Source organism: Zonotrichia leucophrys, chromosome 12 (genome assembly GCF_028769735.1).
Source record: "Zonotrichia leucophrys gambelii isolate GWCS_2022_RI chromosome 12, RI_Zleu_2.0, whole genome shotgun sequence".
Taxonomy (NCBI): Eukaryota; Metazoa; Chordata; class Aves; order Passeriformes; family Passerellidae; genus Zonotrichia; species Zonotrichia leucophrys.
In genome coordinates this window covers 17,286,383-17,307,655 of record NC_088182.1, presented here as the reverse complement: position 1 = coordinate 17,307,655, position 21,273 = coordinate 17,286,383, and the positions used below count along the sequence as shown (strand labels likewise).

Here is a 21,273-nt window from a genome sequence, read left to right as displayed (position 1 = left end):
TTTAAAATAAAACCGAAAAGATCATATTCAGCACCATCATTTCTGAAGAAAAATGCTGAGCCTAATGCAAGACCACCGAGCAGCACTGCCCTGCTTGTGCAGAGCTCCTGGAGGAGAAACACAGGAATGGGGAGCAGAGGAGAAAATTCCCTTCCACTCCCTCCACTGTCCCTGGCGCTTGGTTGGGAAGAGAAGGAAGAAGTAGGGAGCAGGCAGAATATTAGATATATTAGATATATTAGATATATTAGATATATTAGATATATTCCTTACCTGCCACAGAGAATCCCAAGGCAGCTCCTCATTCACAACCACCTCTCTGCCCCATCAACAGTGAGTCCCCAGAACTCTGCACTGACTCCTTTTCCAAATTATTTTTCTATACAGTTCCCCAGGGGCTCGTCCACCTCCCAAGCAGAGGCAGAGCTGTTTCCCCACAGCAGCACCGGGCTCTGGAAGGTTCCCTGCCCCTTTTGTCCAGGATTTCAAGCTGGGAACACTGTGCTCTCACAGAGCTGCCTCCTTTCCAAAGGAGCTGGAAGTGTTCCTCAGGCTCTGGTCCCAGGAGTGCATTCACCCCTCTGGGCTGGGAGCCTTCCCTCTCCCCTTGGGAGGTGTGAAAAATGTGTATTTTATGATTGGCTTTCTGCAAATATTCAAATGAATGCGATATGTGTTGTGTTAGAAAGTTATGCTGGTATTAATTTTCTTAAGTAGTGTGGTAAAAATAGTTTTAGGTTACAACATAATGTTAAAATAGGAACTATGCTATGTAAGATACTTTTATTCTAAAGAAAGGACTTGCAGTGAGATAGCAGCCACAGGACACTGAAATCTTTCAGAGAAAGAGAATTTATTGGTCCATTATCAGAAGAAACTCACTTCTTTCCTCCTCGCTCAGCTCTGAAGACGCCAGTTAGGATTAAGGGGAAGAAGCTGACACTGACCAGACAGAATCCTGTGTTTGAATGGAATTTATGCATCATGTATGAGATGTATGAATATGCAACAGGTTATTGTTTTTAAGGGTTAATCCTCTGTTAAGGTGGGTCATTTTGGGCTTATTTTGCCCAGAAAAAGGTACCGGGATGTCTGTAACTCTTTGTTTCTATTGTCTTCTATTGTCCTAATCCAAATTGTCCAAATGTTAATTTCTCTAATTATATTGCTATTTTTATAACCATTTTATTACTATTAAACATTTAAAATTTTAAAACCAAGTGATTTCACAGGAGGGAAGTTCCCAAATCCTGCTGCCATTGTTGGGGCCCTCAAAGGTCCGAGCCGAGGGGAAGCCCTGCAGCTCCTGCAGCCCAGGAGTGGGAGCTGGGGGAACAAAGGCTCCTTTTGGGAATGCAGCATTCACCTGGGCAAGGGAAGTGTTCAAAAGGCTGAGGACTGTCCCAAAATGTGAAAAACGCCAATCACTTGTTTTTGAAATTTAAAAAGTTTAAGAGTAATAAAATGGTTATAAAATTAGTAATATAATTAGAGTAATAATAATTTGGACAATTGGGATTTAGGACAATAAAAGACAATAAAAGCAAGGAATTATGGACAGTCCAGGTACCTTTTTCTGAGCAAAATAGCACGATAAAGGACACACGTTAACGGAGGATTAACCCTTAAAAACAATAACCTGTTGCATATTCATACACCTCATACATGATGCATAAATTCCATTCAAACACAGGATTCTGCCTGGGCAGCATCAGCGTCTTCCTCTGAATCCTGACACTGTCTTTAGGGCTGAGTGAGGCGGGAAGAAGTTAATTTCTTCTGATAATGGGGCAATAAATTCTCTTTCTCTGAAAGATTTAGGTGTCCTGTGGCTGCTATCTCACTGCAAGTCCTTTCTTTATAAAAAAAGTATCCCACATAGCATAGTTTCTATTCTAACATTATGTTATAACCTAAAACTATATTTAACACACTACTTAAGAGAATTAATACAGCATACCTTTCTAACATAACACATATTTATATTAATATTTGCAAAAAGCTAATCATAAAATATGCATTTTTCACACAAAACAAGTCCTGACCTAAATAATGGATGGGTTTTGTTTGCTGAGGCGTGAGCAAATACTACTCCTCTGCTTTAAGTGAGCAGGCCCAGCGCCAAAGCTATCAATGGAATTATATCTGCTTATGCTGCTGGGAAGTTCTGCTCTTTGCACAGCACTCACTGAGGTGTAAAATGAGGACTTAATGTTACTTGCTTGGACTCATTTCAAAAGCAATTGCTGCACCTGTTCATACCAAGGCACAAAGTTCTTTTATTTTTTTGCCAGAGCCCAACACTGCAAAACCTGGATTGAAATAATAACACTATCTTTTATATTAATCTGCGTTTCTTTATTCTTTACTAATAACCTCCTTTCCAAACTGCATTTTGCCCAAAGAAATCAAAATAAAAATCTGTTTCTGCCTATTAGACAATAAGCAATTCCTTGGCTCTGCAGAAGAACAGAAATCTTTCTGTATTGCACAATATTGAGTTGGAACAACACACCCCAGCTCCTCTGGAGCTCCATCTTCCAGGTATTAACCAGGCAAATGGGACTCCTCAAGAATAATGCACATTACAGTTAATTCCATACCCTCTGAGTGCAATAAAATAACAGAACAAGTCAGATTTCTCCACAGAAAAATCTCAGTTCTTATCTGCACGGCACAGACTGAGTGAAGAGTTCTCCCCTGTGAGTGAGTCTAAAGCAGCAATGGAGCTGCTCCAAATATCCTGCCAGACTGCAGGGATTGTGCACACGGGGGCCTTGGCTCTGCAAAGCTGTGAAGATCCTCAGCCTCCACTGGGAGCCCGTGTTGCTTTGAAGGAAAATGGAATTTCACCAAAGGGAGAGGATTTTAACCTAAACAAACAAACAGCACACCACGGTATAAAGTTATTACAGTGAGGAGAGAAGTCTTCATTGCCCTGTAGCTACAAACATTTGTGTGCCTGGAGGGGACAGAGAAAGCGAGGGATGTGCAGAATTTATTGATTTATTGCCATTTGTCTATGAGCCAGTGAGATAGCAGCCAAACAGCCAAACCCACAGGCTCCTGTGTGAGCCTGGTGACCTCCAGAGGCTCTTCCCAAATTTTCTGTGAGGTGCAACCTGCATTTGGGAGATGTTCATCACCTCTAAAGGTGGCCTAGAGATCCTGGGGTCATCCAGGCCCATGAAGGCAGCAGCTGTGGATGGAGATTTCCATCAGGGAAGGCAGAATAAATCCTCCTACCTTTTAAAATATATTTATTTATAGACCAAATAGGCTCCAAATACTGTTTCTTCCTGGTGTAAACATTGGCTGAAGTGCCTCCCACCAGCAGAGGCTGCACTCAGATATCTCCAATTTTGCAGTCCCATCATTTCCATCTTCAAACCACAGGGCCTTTATGTTTGGTTACCAAATCAAGTATCAAAGTCTCTCAATAATCCTGAAGGGATAACAACACTCAGGGCAGAGCTGGTACGTTGCTTAAGAGGGCAAAACCTTGTCACCCCTCAGCAGGGCCAATGGTATTTGAACATTTTTATAGTGTTCTGTTTCTTAAGGTTTGTTCAAGATAAGAGAACTCATGCAAAATTCACAGCAATTCACTGCCTGCCTCAATGAGGAATCTGAGGAAAGTTGGGTTCTCTTGAGCTGTGGAAGCACTGGTGGGTATCAAGTGGTAAAATTTAAATAGAGAGGAAAAAAACAACAGTGGGAGCTTTATTTTTTTAAAACACTATAAGGGCAATGGGAATATCACATAGCCAACATTTATATGTAATTCAGAATGTGTTGATCAAAGATCACCATTGGATTATATTAAAGAGCGGGGCTGAATGTTTCAGAAATACACACACGTGCATTTCAGTTGGATTGAGATGTGTGTCTTCCTTAGACTCCTCAGAAAAATTAAAAAACCCCATGCTGAGTGATTAATGCCTAGTTTGGGTCGGAAATACCAGATTTAATTATGTTTTGGTGTGATGGCTGGCTCAGACTAGGGAGGGAAAGATGCAGATGGGGGCAGGAGAGGGGTTACCGCTGCCAAACACATCCACAAATGGCAACACCATTTATAAGACCCATGGGACCAGAGCTGCAAGCCTTTTATTAGCCAAGAAATTCCCATTTCTGGGAGTGCCCCCCACACGACAGCACTGCACCTTGTGTAACCCAGCTCCTGTGCACAACCCCTGTGTGTGACTCTCCCAGCATCCCGTTTGTGTTATGCTGCACATCCCCCAGTGCTTTCAGCAGCTCTCTGCAGGGCTCATCACGGGAGATGGATGACAAGGTGTCAGCTCCCAGCTCCCCCTGAAGATCTCCCCTCCCTGGGAAGGTGCCAATCTGAGCTGCCACAAGCCAAGGCACGCTCGTGTTCTATCACATGTCAGGAGCCAGCAACAACAGCCTGGAGGGTGCCTTCCCCCCCTCCTCTCCTGTAAACAAAGGAACTCTTTATTGCTGGAGTATCAGAGCTGCAGGAAAGCTGTGAATCCTGACTGCTACACGGCACACAGAGCTCCTGCTCCTACAAACAAACCCTGCTGCTGCTGCTGCTGCTGGAGGCTTTTATCTGCAAGGCACCTCAGGCACCCTCACACACAATTCATTCTGGGTATTCCAGAGTGATTCCAGTGATGGGATTTCACTCTGCTTTTAAGGAAGATGCCACCATTACACAAACAAAATACAGAGCCTTGGTTTAAATTGGGTGGAGGCTATTTTAATTTCAGATGTATAATTTATTTAATTAAATTAATTAAATAAATTAAATTAAATTTAATAAATCTAATAAATTTAATTAAATTAATAAATAATATATTGATATATTAATATATAATATAATATAATATAATAATTATAATATAATATAATATAATATGATATATAATATAATATAATATAATATAATATAAAATGTAATATAATATAATATGATATATAATATAATATAATATAATATAATATAATATAATATAATATATAATATTATAATGTTATTATATATATATATATATAATGTTTATTATAATTTATTTATTACAAATTATTTAACAATAATTTAATTTCATAGCATTTAATTTAAATGCCCCAGAACTGGAAGCATTTTGTGGAAGCAGTGGTGACATTAAGTAGCTGGGACTGAATTAAAACTGCAAGGAGAATAAATGGAAGCAGCATTCTTTTGTGATTCCCATCCTCCAGAGAGAACAATGACCAATTCATCCTTCCTGGGGAAAAATAAGGACCCTCCCACACAAAAAGTCGCAGCAGCCCAGCTGCCACCCAGTCCACATTTTATGCTCCCCATCACCATCTAAAAGCACAGAACTGCATTGTCCACTGCTGGAAGGGTACCCAGGCCAGTGGAGCTGTGGCTTTCTGCAAAGACCTCATTTCTCTCTCTTCCAGCTGCCCAAATTCCACTCCAAGAGCTTCCTCTCATTTCCAGCGGTGTGCAAAGCCTCCATCTTGCAGGCTTTGTGTGCCACAAACATCCCAGCTCAGAACAGAGCTTAGAACAACCCCTGGCCATCAATTCATACACAAACACAGCAAATGCCTTTACAAAAATAATACACAGACAAAGCAGTGTGATCTTAACCAGGAAAGCCAAGGGGATGTGGCAGATCCACAGGCTGGCTTCCCACAGAAACCACCCCAGAAAATCATGGGTAACACAAGCCCAGCAGAATGGATGGCACCCATAGAAATGTCCTTCCAGCAGCCCTTCTCTGCAGGAGTGCATGAGTCCAGCCCTGATAACAGAAGGAGCTGCAGACAGACATTTCTTTTGCTTCCACACACAAGGCAGGCGGCCACACGAGCACAGTAATCTCTCCTGTCCCAGAGCTGCTTCTTAAACAACAATTCTCAGGGGTTTTTTCTCCTTGGCTGGTTTGTTTGGGGTTTTTCAGATGGCCAAAGCATTCTGCACAGTTTTTTTGGTTTTTTTTTGCTTGTTTATGCTCCTAATCCAGAAGCAAGCATTGAGCAGACTGAGGTGTCACAAGCTGAGGTTGATCTGTGCTGCTGTTCCAACTCTTGAGCTGCAAACTCTTCTCTTGGACCCAGCTCCCAAACCCTTCACATGCTGGGGAGGGATGGATTAAGTGCAGCAGAGCCTCCTGTTACCAAAAATTAGCAAATCAAGTGGAATAAAATGGTGCACGAGGGCCAAAAATGCCCAGGCTTTGGCTCCTTGGCCACTCTTCATCCCAAAGGATGCAGGAGGGAACTTCAAGAGCAAGCAGCAAATATTTCTGCACTGCTGCTGCCAAGAGCCTCCTGTGAGCAGCCAGAGCAGGCAGGGAGGGTGGCCTTGATGGTTCCCATCTGCTTCCCACAGAGGATAATCCTGAGCTCCCTCTTTGGGGCCATTCCTGGGCAGAGTTAATGATTTCTGTGTGTTCCTGTCCCCAAGGGAAGTGCCACTGACACATCTCTGGGCACTTACAGCAATTTTCCCCTCAGTCTGTACATCTTGGTCACCCTCAGGGAGAAACCTATCCAGAAATCTGCCCAGAAACCTGCCCACTTTTATTCTGCTTGCTTTACTACCTGTTTGTCCACACCAATGTGATTTTCAGATGGAGGAAGCAGCTAATTTTGACATGAACTCAATTAATCCTCACAGTCGGTTGTGGGGATTAAAATTAAGCTACACAAGCTTTGGAGGGAGTCAGAATACAAAGAATTTCAGTAAAAAAGCAGATTATTGCCCTGCCCCTCCATCTCACCTCTAACATCAGCACATCCATAAATGAAAATAATTCACCTGTGCCCACAGCACACCTGGATTTTAGCCACCAGGTACTCACATATTTACCTGCCATGCCTCAGGCACCTCTCAGCAATCCTTTTTTTAAGCTCTTGAAGCAAATCCCAACACAAGCAGCTCTGTTCTTGCAATGCAATTCTGTTGAGGTTTTTCTACAACTTCAAAAATAGTGGCCAAATGAAAATGTAGTGGTGTCATGACAGGCAAAACAATCTCTTGAGGGGTTTGCTCAGCAAGTGTGTGTTCCTTGAAATAAAACAGCTTTTGTGTTGCTCAGAAGACAAGGCAGCAAGTTCTTACATAAAGAACAAAAGGAACTAAATGGGGTTGCCTTTCTACCACTGTCAGTGCTGGCACAGATGTGAGCTGAACATAATAGTGTGCGTGGTTTTATTTAAAATAGACTTTAAAAAATTACCCAGAAAAATTTGGGACATATTTAAAGGCCCGTTTAAGCATTTTCCAGGTGCATATTTGTCTATTACTAAACCACTTTGTTAAGATGTACAGGCTCCTGTAAAATAAAAGACATTCTTGGAGCATTTTCATTTGAACCTTCCCCGAGATATTACCACCATCAGTTAGCCATTTATTTTTATGTAATCTGCATAAAGACAGGAGCAGGCTCTCGTGCTGCAGCTCAATTTTCCATATGAAAAGGTATAAAGCTGTAATAAATCCCAGCAGTCACAGCTCAGCTCCCTTCTGTGGGAGGAATCACACTGAGACAAATCCAAATGTTCCACGGCCTCTCCAAATTGCTTTCTGTGGATGTCCTTGAGCACCTCCACTTCTTTATTATTTCCATCAAGCCCAATTTCCACTGGGACTACCCCAGCAGTTGATCATCACTCTATAAACCTGTCAAGTGCCTTGGAGACCCCTGGCAACAGCTTTTGTCACTCCAGTGCCTCCTTGGAAACTCTTGTTGTGCAAAAGCAGAGCCATCCTCGTGCTCAGGGGAAATTGATATCCTCAGAGTGGCTGGATGCAAATGTGGGGAGGATCTTCCCCACAGCCCTGCCTGGGTTTGGGAAACACAGCCATCCATGAAGATGGAATCTTACCACGTCTCCATGCAAAGCTGCCTCCTCTGGAAGGCTGCTGGGAGCACTTCAAAGGGAATTCTGAGTGATCAACCACAGCCAGCCCCCTTTGGTGGAGTTTGGCATCCAGCAAAACCCTCCCTGTGCTCCTCAGGGGAGGGACCAGGATGCCAGGGCCAGATTCGCAAGCAGGGCAAACTCCTGTTGGTTTATTCAAGCCCTTTCCTGTTGTCTCCTTATCACAAAAGTTTCACACGTCCTTGGTGTTTCTCGTGGGCAGTTCCTCAGATCACTGACTCTTTCTCCCTCACAAAGCAGCCGCTGACCCCAATTCCCCTCTCACCCAGCCACCCCACTCTGTTATAGCATCTTCTTCTCATTGCTTACAGCTGTGGCCTGTTAAAGTCAGGTCTGTTCCTGATCTTTGATAATTGGCCCAGCTGTAGCTCCTTAGGGGTGAGATTACTTTCCACACTATCTTTATTTTCTTATATTCTATACCCCTACGCTTTCCAAGGTACACACTTGCCTCCCTTCCCTGCTGTTTTCCCCAGAAATATTCCTTCTTATTCCCCTCTCAACACCACAGCTGGTCATTGGGACAATTTTGTGCTCCAGCCAGCAAACAGAGCTTTTGTGGGTTTGGGGAAGAGGCAGAAGCCACATTTTTTCTCACATCTGCTCTCCTAAAACTTGGCCAACCACAAAGGAGTAATTTACTTTATAATCCCAATTTTAGTTCAGTGAACAGGGGGGGAATTACAGAATGCTGTGCACCACACCCCAGTGAGAGGAATAACAGATTTGTCTTTCCAAACCAGCTGTGGGTCTGCTGGTAGCTAAACAACACTGGGAGATAAAAGAAACAATGGGGAGGATTCCACTGATTGATGAATGGAAAAAGATATTTGCTTTTACAAATAAACTTTAGATTGCTGATAAATGGAATTAGACATTAAAAGGTGAAAGAAACAATGTGGAAGAAAACCACCTAAATTCTGTAAGAATTAACAATTAAAAGGGAGGGTTATACATTAGAGGGGAATCTCTATCAGGTGTTTTGGGAAGTCTGTGCCTCTCAAGTACCTCAGAAATGGGGAAAGAGGGAAGGGAAATGCAGCCAGGAAATTGGGATAAAAAGGAGGCTGCGTCCTCCAAAATTTGGAGAGACCCCAGGGGATGCCCCATGGCCTCTCCCTTTATTGGGATAAAGTCAAAGGACTCCTCTGTTTCTTTTTGGACATAAACCACTGGTGTTTGTGGGTTAATTTTCCTGACAGCAGCAATCAGCAGTGCCTCCCAGGGCAGAGGAGTTCAGCCAAGAGAGGTCACTGAGAGCTCAGGTGGGGTCAGGGGAGCATTGGGGTGGTTTTCCATGGAACAGCAGCACCAGATTCCCTGCCTTTCACGTGGCTTTGGGATTTATCCCCTCAAAGTCTACTTTTTCAGAAAAATGGCAGGTGAGGAGACATCATAGTATAAACACTGGTTTTATCAAATGTTGCACCATTTTGGTATGGGAAATTCCTGGGTGCAGAGCAGAGGCTGACAGACATCAACAACACAAGACCTCATAAAACCCCTTAAAACCTCATAAAACCCCACAAAACCCCACAGGCACAGTGCCAGGATGCTGCGTGTGGTTGTAGACATTTCTGCTTGCCCCCATAGTTAAAGCTGAGCTTTCTTTAAGGTGCTGCTTGCCCAGGACTAGCCCAAAAACAAACGAGTGACACTCAATGGCTGTGCCACTGCTGCAGGTTGGCTCAGAACGACATTGTCACCTCGTTATGGTGACAAACCACTCCCAGCTGGGTGCACAGCACGGGCCAGAGCAAAAGCTCCAGCTGACATTCAGTCTGTTCACTTGGAGATGAGCTGGAGAGCTCCATAACCTCAGAAATCATCTTAACCACTGCCAGGGGAGGGCAGGAGAGGGGGACAACGTGGGGTACACACATTTTCACACACACACAAAGGGTGCTGGGGTGTAGATTTGCGCATTTACAGGCAAAGGTGGCCAGAAATCCCAATCCTGCTGTGCACAGCAGCTGCACCTGGAGGGATGGGTCACAGGGCATGGGAGGTTTCACTCAGGCAGAAATCTTAAATATCTAAATATCTAATATCTAAAATCTTAAATATCTATGATATCTAAAGCCATGCCTAATGTCCAAGTTCATTAATTAGTTCACGTCCTAAATACAATCTAGATTTTGTTTCTAAAAAAGACTAAGATTCTCACCTTCAAAATCATTACATAAATTCAGAAAACATTAAAACATTACCAAAAAAAACCCCAAAAATTCCAACTAACAAAAAAAAAAAACCCAATGGCTTTAATTAAACATACCAAATTCCTCTAGTGTGTTTAGGTGCTCTAATATATAACTTTTGGTACATTACAGAGCAGATGTCCTGCTTATCAAAAGATGTGTTAAATAATATCTCAGTTTGTCCTGGCTGTACAAAAACCCCAGAAATCCAGAGGAGCTGATCCTCTACAATCAGGTTTTGGAATTTTTGGCAATAAAACTGGGAGCTCAGCTGGGATGTGGTGTCAGGATTTAAAGGCAAAACCAGCAGGAAAGGATAAACTGAATGGCTCTCTGAGCACCACATTGGACATGACCTGTGCTGAAGAACAAAGTCACACAAACCTGCAAATCGTGCCCACAGGGCACAACAGCCTAGAATTTCTAAATCTGTCCTCCCAGACACATTTCTGACAAATAACACCTCAGATATTTTTAAAGTTCACCATCTCTGCCTCAAGATAAGCATCTTATTAGAGCTGCCACAGAAATTCACATTTCCTAAAGGTCCAGTACTTTTAAGGCTGATCCAGACAACACCAGGAGGTCCAAAGAGCACAAGGCAGATATGAAAAAATTCAGATAATTTCCCAAAATCTGCTAAAGTCCATAATTACACAACATTTCCTCTAACAGGTGGCCAAGTGCCAGCAATCCTGCTGAAGGTAAGCAAGAGTTTGTGGCATCACCCTTCCTGGAGGGGAAAACATGAGAAGGACAGGAATTTAATTTGCATTACCTCATCTGCACAGTCCTCCCGAGCAACAGTGGCCCCAGCTGCCTCTTGCCAAGCAGAGAAAGCACTGGGGAAGTTTTGCTGGTTTTTGTTACTGAGGCGCTGGGCTAGAGGAGCAATAATTCAAGTTTCTTTGTCATTCCAGAAGCCAGAATCTCAGGCTGCAAAATTACAGCAGAACCAATCCTGCTTTGTTCTTTTTTATGCAAGAATCCCAAACTCACCTAAAAAACAGGACCAGGTGTGATCCTGCTCACAGAGAATTCCTCCAAGTTAAAAACTTCATGTTTTACCTTCCCCCAAGTTAAAACTTCCAAGTTTTACCTACCCCCAGATGAAAGCCTTCATGGTTTACTTTCTCCCAAGTTAAAACTTACATGTTTTACTTTCCCCCAAATGAAAATCTTCATGTCTTAGTTTGCCCCAAATGAAAACCTTCAAGTTTCACTTTCCCCCAAGTTAAAACTTTCATGTTTTACCTTGCCCCAAATGAAAAACTTTCATGTTTTCCCTTCCCCCAGATGAAAACCTTCATGTTTTACCTTGCCCCAAATGGAAACCTTCATGTTTTACTTTCCCCTAAGTTAAAACTTCCATGATTTACCTTCCCCCAAATGAAACCCTTCATTTTTTACCTTGCCCCAGCTTGGGGAAATGGCCAATACTGCCATAATAATAATAATAATAATAATAATAATAATTATAGTGATGATGTTTGGCTGCCAGTGAGTTGATGTTTCTTAATCCCCCAATTTTGCACAGCTCTGCCACTAAATTAGACTCCTCCTTGACAAGCTGGGACAAAAATGAACTTTTCAATGCCACCATGAATGGATACAGAGGGGAACTGTGACACTGTGCAGTGTCCAGGTGACCATCATCACAAGAAACATTACACAGGTGAAAGTTCAGCTTCAGGGGTGTTTTATTGTCACTTTAATTCAGTGCATTCCCCTGGAGCACCCCAGATCCAACTCTTCATTAACTCCAGCTCAACGCCCAGGAGCTCCACAAGGAAAGGCTGTGACCCTGATCATTCTCTCCAGGAATTCCTGCTCTTCCTTCCCCCATGCCTTGGAAAAAACAGCTCTGCCCAGAGGAGGAAGCTCTGCCTGGCCCCAGCCCAGCGGATGAGCTGCTCTGCCTCGCCAGGTGGAACACCCAGCAAAGCCCAGCGCTCCCAAGGAACGCAGGGGAGCTCAAATCAATATTCAGCACAGATCCCCGCACCACAGCACTGCCATTATCTTGTGTGGCACATGCACTGTTCCCATGGCAACCAGCATCCTTCATCCTGCTCCATTATTTGGGCGGTTTGAGGCTCTCACAATCTCTGGTGCCCAAGCCACGGCTCAGAGCTGCTTTGTGCTAATCAGCCTCAAGAAGAAAAGAAGAAAATGCAGCAAAGTCTGGTTTTTCTAATCTATCAGCAGCATGGAAAGCAAGAAGTGGCATGGGAAACAGAGCTCCAGCAGCTGAGGGGAAGGGACTCTTATGTAACCTCCTTCATTAGGCGAGACTAACGTGCTGCAAATCCACCCCAGCCTTTCATTGCCACACACTGAACAGCCTGCCCGGGCAGGATCTTCACCAGGAGCAGCTTTGTAATAGGTGTTAGGAAATCAAATCTCCCTGCACATCTATTGTAACATTAGCGCCTCTCTAATTGATATCACACAGGTCTTTATTTTGAAAAAGGGCTCAGCTTGTAAGCACCAGCAGCATGGTCCAGGAAAATAATTTGATTTTGACCTTTTTATGATGTCTGCTATTAGAGTTTTAAAGGGCTATTATCAAAATCTATAATCTTTATAGTATAATCTATATTTGCTTGATATAAACTGTCCCTAGATACCTTAAGCAAGCTCCATCAATAACACCATTTCAATTCATTTCTTTTTTATTTTTTTTGGGCATTTAAGCATTTCCACATCAAAGCATTACAGCAGCCTCATTATGCTCTGCACTGCTTAATACAAAGTTCCTCTTAGTCACCAACCAGGGAATTTCAGGCAGAAAATAAATAACCTCATTTATTAAAGAGACCCTTGAAAAATCATCCCTAAGTTGCCAGCCTGGGGTTTATCCCTGGGAAATACACATGGGTCAGTAGGAACACACACAAATGCTTTGAAGTTGGAGGATTTGAAGGCTCCTAAAAAGAGATGTTGAAATAAATAAATAAATGAGGCACTATGCCAGAAAATGTCCTTACAAGTGACAAAGGACCCTGACAGGCTGCTGAATTAAGCTGAGCTTAAATGTGCTCAGCACCTGTTGGGAGGAGCAGGGATTCTCTGAGTGTCCTGAGCAGCATCTCTGACAGCCACATTCCCTGTCAGGGCAGCTCTGGGGTCCTCTGGAGGTGAGCAGGGTCAAAGCCAAGGTCAGCCATGCCCACTGGGGATGGAGGGAAGCAGCTGGGCCCCTCTCAGCACCCCATCCCTCCCCAGAGCATCCAGGCAGCACCAAAGCCCCATTTCCTGGTGTCTCATGGGTTCAAACAGTGCAGGAACAAGGCTGGCTGAGGTGGGAGCCACCCTCCTTTCCTGCCCAGCCCCACAACAAGCATTCCAGCCCAGCAGAGGGCAGGAGGGCCCACGCAGGCCCTGCTGCCCCAGGCTGGAGAGCTGACATTGTGCTCCACACACAATTTCAAACACAAACAACAAACACTGAAAGGTTCTGCAGGAAAGAAGCCCCAAAAAACCCCTTTTACCACTGGCTTGAGAATGTGTCAAGCACTGAGGGGAAGAAAGAGCAACATGAAAGCTCTGAGCTGTTGCCAGGGGTTGTGTCATGTGGGAACCCAGAACATCCCTCTGGCTGTCCAGGACACCAGGACCCTGCCAGGGGGCTCAGAGACCCTGGCACAGAGCCCAAAACACCTGTGGGTTTGATTATGACCCATGGAGCAAATACCAACCTTATATGAAGATCAGCAAGTTTAGGTAGAATAATAGTGAAGTTATCATGGGGTGGAAAAGTAGATTTTTGGGGTTTTTGGTATGGGGGTTCAGGGGGCAAGATGGAGGAATCTGGGCATGTCCAGCCTTTCTCCTTCTTCTCCTTGGCCTCCATCTTCTGCTGTGATGGTGGCACTCACAGATTGGTTTAGAGTAGAAGCTCACTGTCTAACATAGGTGACGGGTATTGGGAAGTAATTGTAAACATTGTACACGTAGTTTTTAGTATAAAGACATAACCCTGCCCTGGGGCAGGCAGAGTGTCCTGCTGGATGGACCTCAGCAGGGCAGGAGAAAGAATTTTATAGATAAGAAACAATAAACAACCTTGAGACCGAGAAATGAAGAGCTCCGACTCATTCTTCAAGAGCTCGGGCTGGGAAAAGAGACTTTCTAACTTTTCTTGGGGTCACTCTGACAAGTCAAAGATCCCGACAGCGTCTGGGTGAAGGGCACAACCCCAGAGCCCGGTGCCCTGCTGGTGCCCCCAGCCCAGGCTCAGCCACTGCTCCCAGCCCTGTGCAGCTGGCTGACCCAGCTCAGGGCAGCAGAGGAAGCCCTGATCCCCATGCAGGGATGAGATTTCAGCGGTTTCACACTCCTGCTCCTCAGCCCCGGCACAGATTTGGAATTCTGCTCGTGTTCGACAGCCAGAGGAATCAATGGAATTTAATCCAGCCCATTTGTACCATTTAAGCCCACAGAGAAGCTTAACATATTTAATCATATAGCTTCCTTCCATTCAATAATTTGCCAGAGGAAAAGGCATGGAATTTTCCATCCACACTTTCCCTTTGGAACGTGCATCACAAGCATGTACAGCTCCATTTTTCCTGCTCGTGTGATGGAGAAACCCAGGAATGCTCAAACTTCTCTCCCTTTTTGTGTGCTCCAACCCAGGGGTGCCTGTTTCCTTCCAGGCTCTGTGTCACCCTCCTTTAAGTGGCCAGCAAGGGATGCTAAAACGGGAATAAAATAGGATTGGGAGGTGAAGGAAGCAGCACATGCAGCTGAGGAAGATGACATTGTGTTACCCTGAAGCCCATCTGCCAATTCAGAGAGGATCCAGCAGACAAGAGCAGCAGGATCCTTGAGGAATGATCTCTTTTTTCAGAGATGTTCAAACCCCTTTCAAATAATCCCAGTTAATTTTAATTTCGGAAGGTTAGATAGTCCTCAGAATTTTCTCTAATTGCATATTCCTCAGAATAGACTCCTCTGCTTGCTCTGTAATCAAATCATAATTAAAGCATCTGTGTCGTTTTATCCATCCCTTCCTGCTATTTGTAACATTTACAGAAGGCAACAAAGACGCAGAATGCAAAATTTCCAGCGCCGAGGCTGGGCAGCAGCAGTGCCATGGTGGGGATTTGTGCTGCTGTGAGTGCCTGAGCATCTCCTCAGGCTTTCCTTGGCCTTTCCAAACAGCCCAGGAGGAGAAGAGCACCAAACAGTGCCCCCCTTGTTGTGGCCACCACTGGAGGCCGTGTTTCATTCCTGGGATTTTTGTTTTTATCCAGCTGCCTCCTTCCATCTGGGCACACTGGCCTGGGGCAGGCAGAGGGGCTGGAATCAAGGGAGGTGTTACACAGCAATATCACCTTGGCAGAAATGAGGATTTTCTCTTTGGGCAGCTGTTAGATGAGTCTCCACTCACCCAGGAAGAAAATGAGTCTCCAGATGAGTCTCCACTGCTTTCCAGACAGGAAAAAATCCCAGACCAAAGCAGCCAACAGTAAAGTGGCTCCCTGGGCTTTATCAGAAAACTCACAGTAACTCATTTGTCATTGTCATATTTTCTGAAAAATCCCTTCACCGGGGTTTCTTCTCCTGAGAAGCTGAGAAGGCTCAGAGAAGAATGAAAACAAGAATTATCTCATTTGCTTCTCCTGTTTTGTTGCTTTGGAATGTGGTCTGGAGATTGTTTACCAACAGGTGAATGTTTGATTGGTTTCATTTGAATTGCTTTTACTTAATGACCAATCACCATCAGCTGTGTTGGACTCTCTGAGTCAGTCACGAGTTTTATTATCATTCTTGTTAAACCTTCTGTCTGTATCCTTCTCTTTCTTTAGTATAGTTTTAGCATGGCATAATATAATATAATATAATATAATATAATATAATATAATATAATATAATATAATATAATATAATATAATAATCAATAAATCAGCCTTCTGAGAACATGGAGTCAGATTCCTCATCTCTCACCTCATCCTGGGCACCTCAGAAACTCAGCACTAATTGGATTATTGGTGGCACCCTTTGCCTTCCAGAGCATCATAGAAGTCATATTTCACATTAGAAGTGTTTCCATAAGCTTTTCACCCACTGCTGTGGAGTGATGAACAAACCTCTCTGGGGAAAGAGTTTGCAGTTTGGGTTTTGTCTGCTTTATTTCAGAAAGACAGAAGGGAAAGAATCAGAATTCTTTGCACAAGCAGAGTTCAGGCTCAGACAGGGATAATTTCCTTAGGAATTTGTAGTTTGAATTAAAAGGAATGCATTGATTGGTAAATGAAAGCATCTATTTTTCAAAAGAAACTTTTTTCATGTATTTATGCACCACTAACATGGCTTTTTCTTCCATCCTAGATTTCAGTCTTGTTACACAATTTTGTAACGCTACAGAATGAACCTCAGCTGTGTAGGCATCACTTGATAAACTCCTGATTACAACTGGTATAAAAAGTACTGATTTCTCACTGAATGTTTTTCATTGCAGCATCATTCTAGTGAAACATTCAAATAATTGTCATTTTGCACAGAAAAGATTCAGTTTACACAAAGGTTACTCTAAGCACTTCAGACTGAAATCAGCACTGAGTTTGCTCTCAACATCACTTTCCTTCTGAAATATAACTTATAGATAAAGATCAAAACTGGAAAAAAATAAAAATTTTCCATCTTAACAATTCACTGCAGGAATAATTTTAAAATAACTTCTATTTTTGGACAACAAATCCTTTCAGAACCCACTTCGAATAGAAAAGAAATTTTGGAAAAATCGATACCTCAGTTTCCTTAACTTAAATCTTAAATAGAATTTTCATAGCTACTGGGTAATGTTAGATACAATATCTGGGGTGATTTTGTTCATTTCAGGGGGTGTTTTATGTCATTGGGATTGGTGCAGATTATTGGGATTGCTGCAGATCATTGGAATGGGATTGGTGCAGATCATTGGAATGGGATTAGTGCAGATAATTGGGATTGCTGCAGATCACTGGGATTAATAATTATTTTACTTCCTAGTTTATAAGGGACCAATCCTGTCCATGTTCTGTCACTTTTCTCCATCAATATCCAGCTGCAGATGAATTCACTTATCACACTGCACATCTCAAATATCCAGCTGCCAGCCTTGCCCTTATAAAAGGCCCACACAGGTGAAGCTGTTATTGATATTATTTTCCCCTTAAAGATCTACATTTGAAAAGCAGAAAGGTAAATCCAATAATCCAGCTGGTGCCTGGTTCCATCCTCATTCAGAGCTGAGGACGGGAGCAGAAGTTGGGGCTGAAACGCTGCCTCTCCTCGCCCTGACAGCCACAGGGCTGGAACCAGGGGGACAAAGCATCTCAGCCGGGTTCTGAAGCACATTGATCGTGGTTTAAAAACCTAAAGGCTGAATTTCTCATTGCTATTGGCACGAGCAGAGACTCAGCTGCCTGGTCTGAGCTCTGCAGGAGCTGAGCCCGTGTGTGAGAGTTCTGTCCCCCTCTGTCCCCGGCTCAGAGAGCTCAGGGACGCTGCAGCATCACCCCTGCCCTGCCAGCTCAGGGCAGGCTCTGCTTTACGTAACCAAATGTGGCAGCACATCCAAAGCACAACCATGCAAATGTCACAGCTGACCCTCCAACGTGCACTTGCAAGGCACAGATTTATCCCCAAGTCCAAACTCATTTCTCGTCTCCAACGTTCAAGGCAGGCATGAGTTAGAAGAGATCATGGTAAGTAGAAAATCCTAAGATAACTTGAAAAGAAATTGTCACCAAGGATTCTCTTCAGAGATAATATTGTTTTTCCAAATCACTTGTTCGTAGTTGAGTCATCCCAGAGAGAATCTAAAGCTTGTGGAAATTTGTCACTGCGTGTAGTACGAGGAGTGCAGAACTCTTGCAGATTATTTAGAAATTTCCCTTTTGCATCTGGAGCTTGGATTGCACTTACAGGGTGAATAGATTCCAACACACAGCCAAAAACATCTTCCCCCACCGCCCTCCCACTCGTTCCCCCTCCTCATGTGCAATTACTACTCTGTTAGACTTAACAGTGCCACCAACACTGCAGCTCTGGAGCAGCAATAAAATCAGCAATCAGTGCCTTCAGTAAATACATTAACACCAACTCATCCACGCCAACAAATCATTGTTTACTTCTGAAATATGTTTTAGCAGCCCACGGTATTCATCAATCAAGTGAGGCTGGGCTCTGAATGTTCTGAGAGAGGCTCAGATTTTCACTTTACCAACAGAACCACAAAACAAATGGAAATTGTTTTCCTTTCTCCCTTTCTCCAAGGAAGGTTTGCACACCTGAAATATAACTCTGCCCTGTCTGGAATCTGTCAAACTCGCTGTCTGTGGAGAAATTCATGATCACAAAGCTATGGAGGAGGAAAACACCTGAAATTCATGCAGACCATGCTCGTGTGGACACACACAATGCAAAACAGCTGTGACAACCAGCAGTCCCTGCTGATCATCAGCAAATGACACCATTTGTGCCTTTAACCTCAGAAGAAACCAAACCCATCAATTCTGCACACGTTCCACACACTCTAAAGATTTAAAACTCACTTACAAGGAGTTCCCTGCGATGGCAGTGTTGCTGTTAAAATCCTTCAAACTTACCAATTATGCTGCCTAATTAGAAAGAGAAATAAATTCTGAGCTGTCTTCAGAACCGTTCAGTACCATTCTTAACATGGCAATTCCTGACAGATTTCATGCATTTACCATTAGAATTGCAATTTATTTTGGCAGCTGAAGCAGCTCCTGTTTTCTCTGTGCCCCCTGCAGCACCTCCAGCGCTCCGACTCACACACATTACGTGACTTGATCCTCTTTGAAACCCGAGCCACTTTCACACCTGCACACAAATGTACTAAGTCCAGAGTTTTAAATCACTGCCCTCCACATCCAGAACTCCACATTTGAAACACAAGCTGCCAAGTTCCTCAGCTTTTGAAAGGACCAGGAGCAGCCACTGTCCCTTTAATGTTCCACCTCGTCTCCAAAAGAAACGTCTTTTTACTAGAGCTCAGTGTGATTCATTGGAATTTGCCAGGCAGGTCAGGAAATCCCCTGAAGCAGAGGAAGAATATTAAAGAGATGGGACATGTATATCAAATCTCATTACTGTTCTCTTCTGAGAATCAATCAGGTGAAAGGATGTGATGATGTCATTATGACATCATTGACTTTGGGATTAGCAATTCAGAGCTACTTAGCAACCAAAGCTGTCCAATACAGAAGTAAGAGATCCAGTGGAAGATGTTATCATCTGACCCACTTACTGCAAGATAAATATTTGTCAATCCTGGTTTCGAGACTTTGTCAGAGATGTGAAAACTTACGGACAGCCTTGTTTCAAGTGCTGAATATTTGAAATAAAACGTCCCCCCTGAACCTTTTCCATTTATATCCAAGCGTATTCTTTACCCCATAACAGCTCATACCCATGTTCCCTCTCAGTCATCTTCTTCCTCACCTTCCCATAAATCTAAACCCCAAAAATGCACAAAGAAAAACCTTCGGCTAAACAGATTATTGTTATTTTAAGAACTACAAGCTCTATCAGAAACTCAAACCTCGTATAGTCAAGGGAGACTAATATAATTGCATCAAAATGCAAGCTTGGAAAGCGTGCTTATTTCATTAAAGTAAGCTGAAAAGATCCAGTTGATGAGCTCCGGTATCCGTCAGAAATTCCAACCAAAATAAAAAGGAAAAAGCTTTGTGCATGAAAAAAGAATTGGTCACGCTACTTCTGTGGCTATTTCTGGGACCTGAAAGGGTTTGATGCCCGGAATCTATGGCTGACCTGATTTTCTTTAAAGTTCACTCGTCTCCGTTGAAAATACAGTTCTAAACGAGTTCTAAAGCAACCGAGCGAAGCTCTCCGATGCCCTGAAATTCAAACTAAAGCTTTAAACCCATTCCCAACAAGCCAGAAGCGGAGCGCTGGGCTGACACTTGGTGTTCCCGCAGCCACGGGCGAGCGGAGCACCGCGACGCGTTCGGGGAGCAAACGAAAGAAAATCAACCACTCCGCCTTCTGCAAAGAACTTTTATTATCGGGGCGAGGCCGCTCCAGCTCTCCACGGCTCCGAGAGCCCCGCGGTGCCGGGAGCGCCCGCGGAGCCCGCACGGAGCGCGCAGGGAGCGGCGGAGGCTCCGCGGAGCCCGGCACGGCTCGGGGAGCCCCGGAGAGCCGGCTCGGAGCCTCCCCGAGCTCCCACAGCCCGCAACAGGCGGCAGCTCCCGGCCATCGCCGCTCCCCGCGGGGCTCCGCCGCCCTGCGAGGAGATGCCGGCTCAGCCTCCATCCCCCGGGGGCTGCCGCGTCCCCCTCTGAGCCCCGGCAGCATCCCACAGCATCCTTTCATCCCTTAGCATCGCTGCATCCCGCAGCATCCCTTTATCCCTTAGCATCCCTGCATCCCGCAGCATCCCCGCATCCCGCAGCATCCCGGGCGCGTTTCCCCCGCGGGGCTCGGGCTCGGGGTCGTGCTGGAGCCCGCGGTGACAGCGCACAGCCTACCTGCCGAGGAGGAGGAGGAGCAGGAGCAGGAGGAGGAAGAGGAGCTGGAGGTGCCGCTGCCGCCGCCGCCGCCCGTCCCGAGCCACCGGCGCTGCCCTCCCCGAGCGATATTAATGTTCATTTAAAGCTCGGCGCCCGCCGCTCCGCCGCGCCCTCCCCGCTCGGGCTGGGGGCCGGGCCCGCACCGCCCCTGCCCGCCCCCGGACCGCCCCTCGGCACCCGCGGGTCCCCCCGGGGCTGACAGACCCCCCTCGGCATCGGCGGGTCCCCTCGGGGCTGCCAGACCCTCCTCGGGGCTGATGGATTCCCTTTGGGCCAGCAGATGCCTCTCGGGGCTGGCAGACCCCGCTCGGGACCGACAGGTCCCCTCAGGGCTGATGGATCACCCTCGGGGCTGTGGGGTCCCCTCGGGGCCAGCAGATACCCCTCAGGGCTGATGGTTTCCCCCCCGGGAGTGGCAAATGCTCCTCGGGGCTGATGGATGCCCTCGGGGCCAGGAGATGCCCTCAGGGCTGCTGAATCCTTTCTAGGCGGGTGGGTCCCCTCGGGGCTGATGGATGCCCCTCAGCACCAGCAGGTTCCCCCCCGGGAGTGGCAGATGCCCCTCAGGGCCTATGGATGCCCTTGGGGCCACCAGATGCCCCTCAGGGCTG

The 21,273-nt window shown here is 45.1% G+C and overlaps 1 protein-coding gene across 2 annotated transcripts in view; it reads right to left on the bottom strand.

The window, feature by feature from the left end:
* Nucleotides 1-20,759, bottom strand: part of SLC6A1 (solute carrier family 6 member 1) — a 71,427-nt gene extending 50,668 nt beyond the window's left edge. The window contains exon 1 of one of the 2 annotated variants that reach the window (XM_064724450.1): nt 20,621-20,759. The gene's annotated coding sequence lies outside the window, so the exon portion shown is untranslated. Of the gene's footprint in view, nt 1-273; nt 488-20,620 lie in introns of those variants that run through there. The other variant, XM_064724451.1, reaches the window with a different exon arrangement.
* Nucleotides 20,760-21,273: the final 514 nt, after the last annotated feature.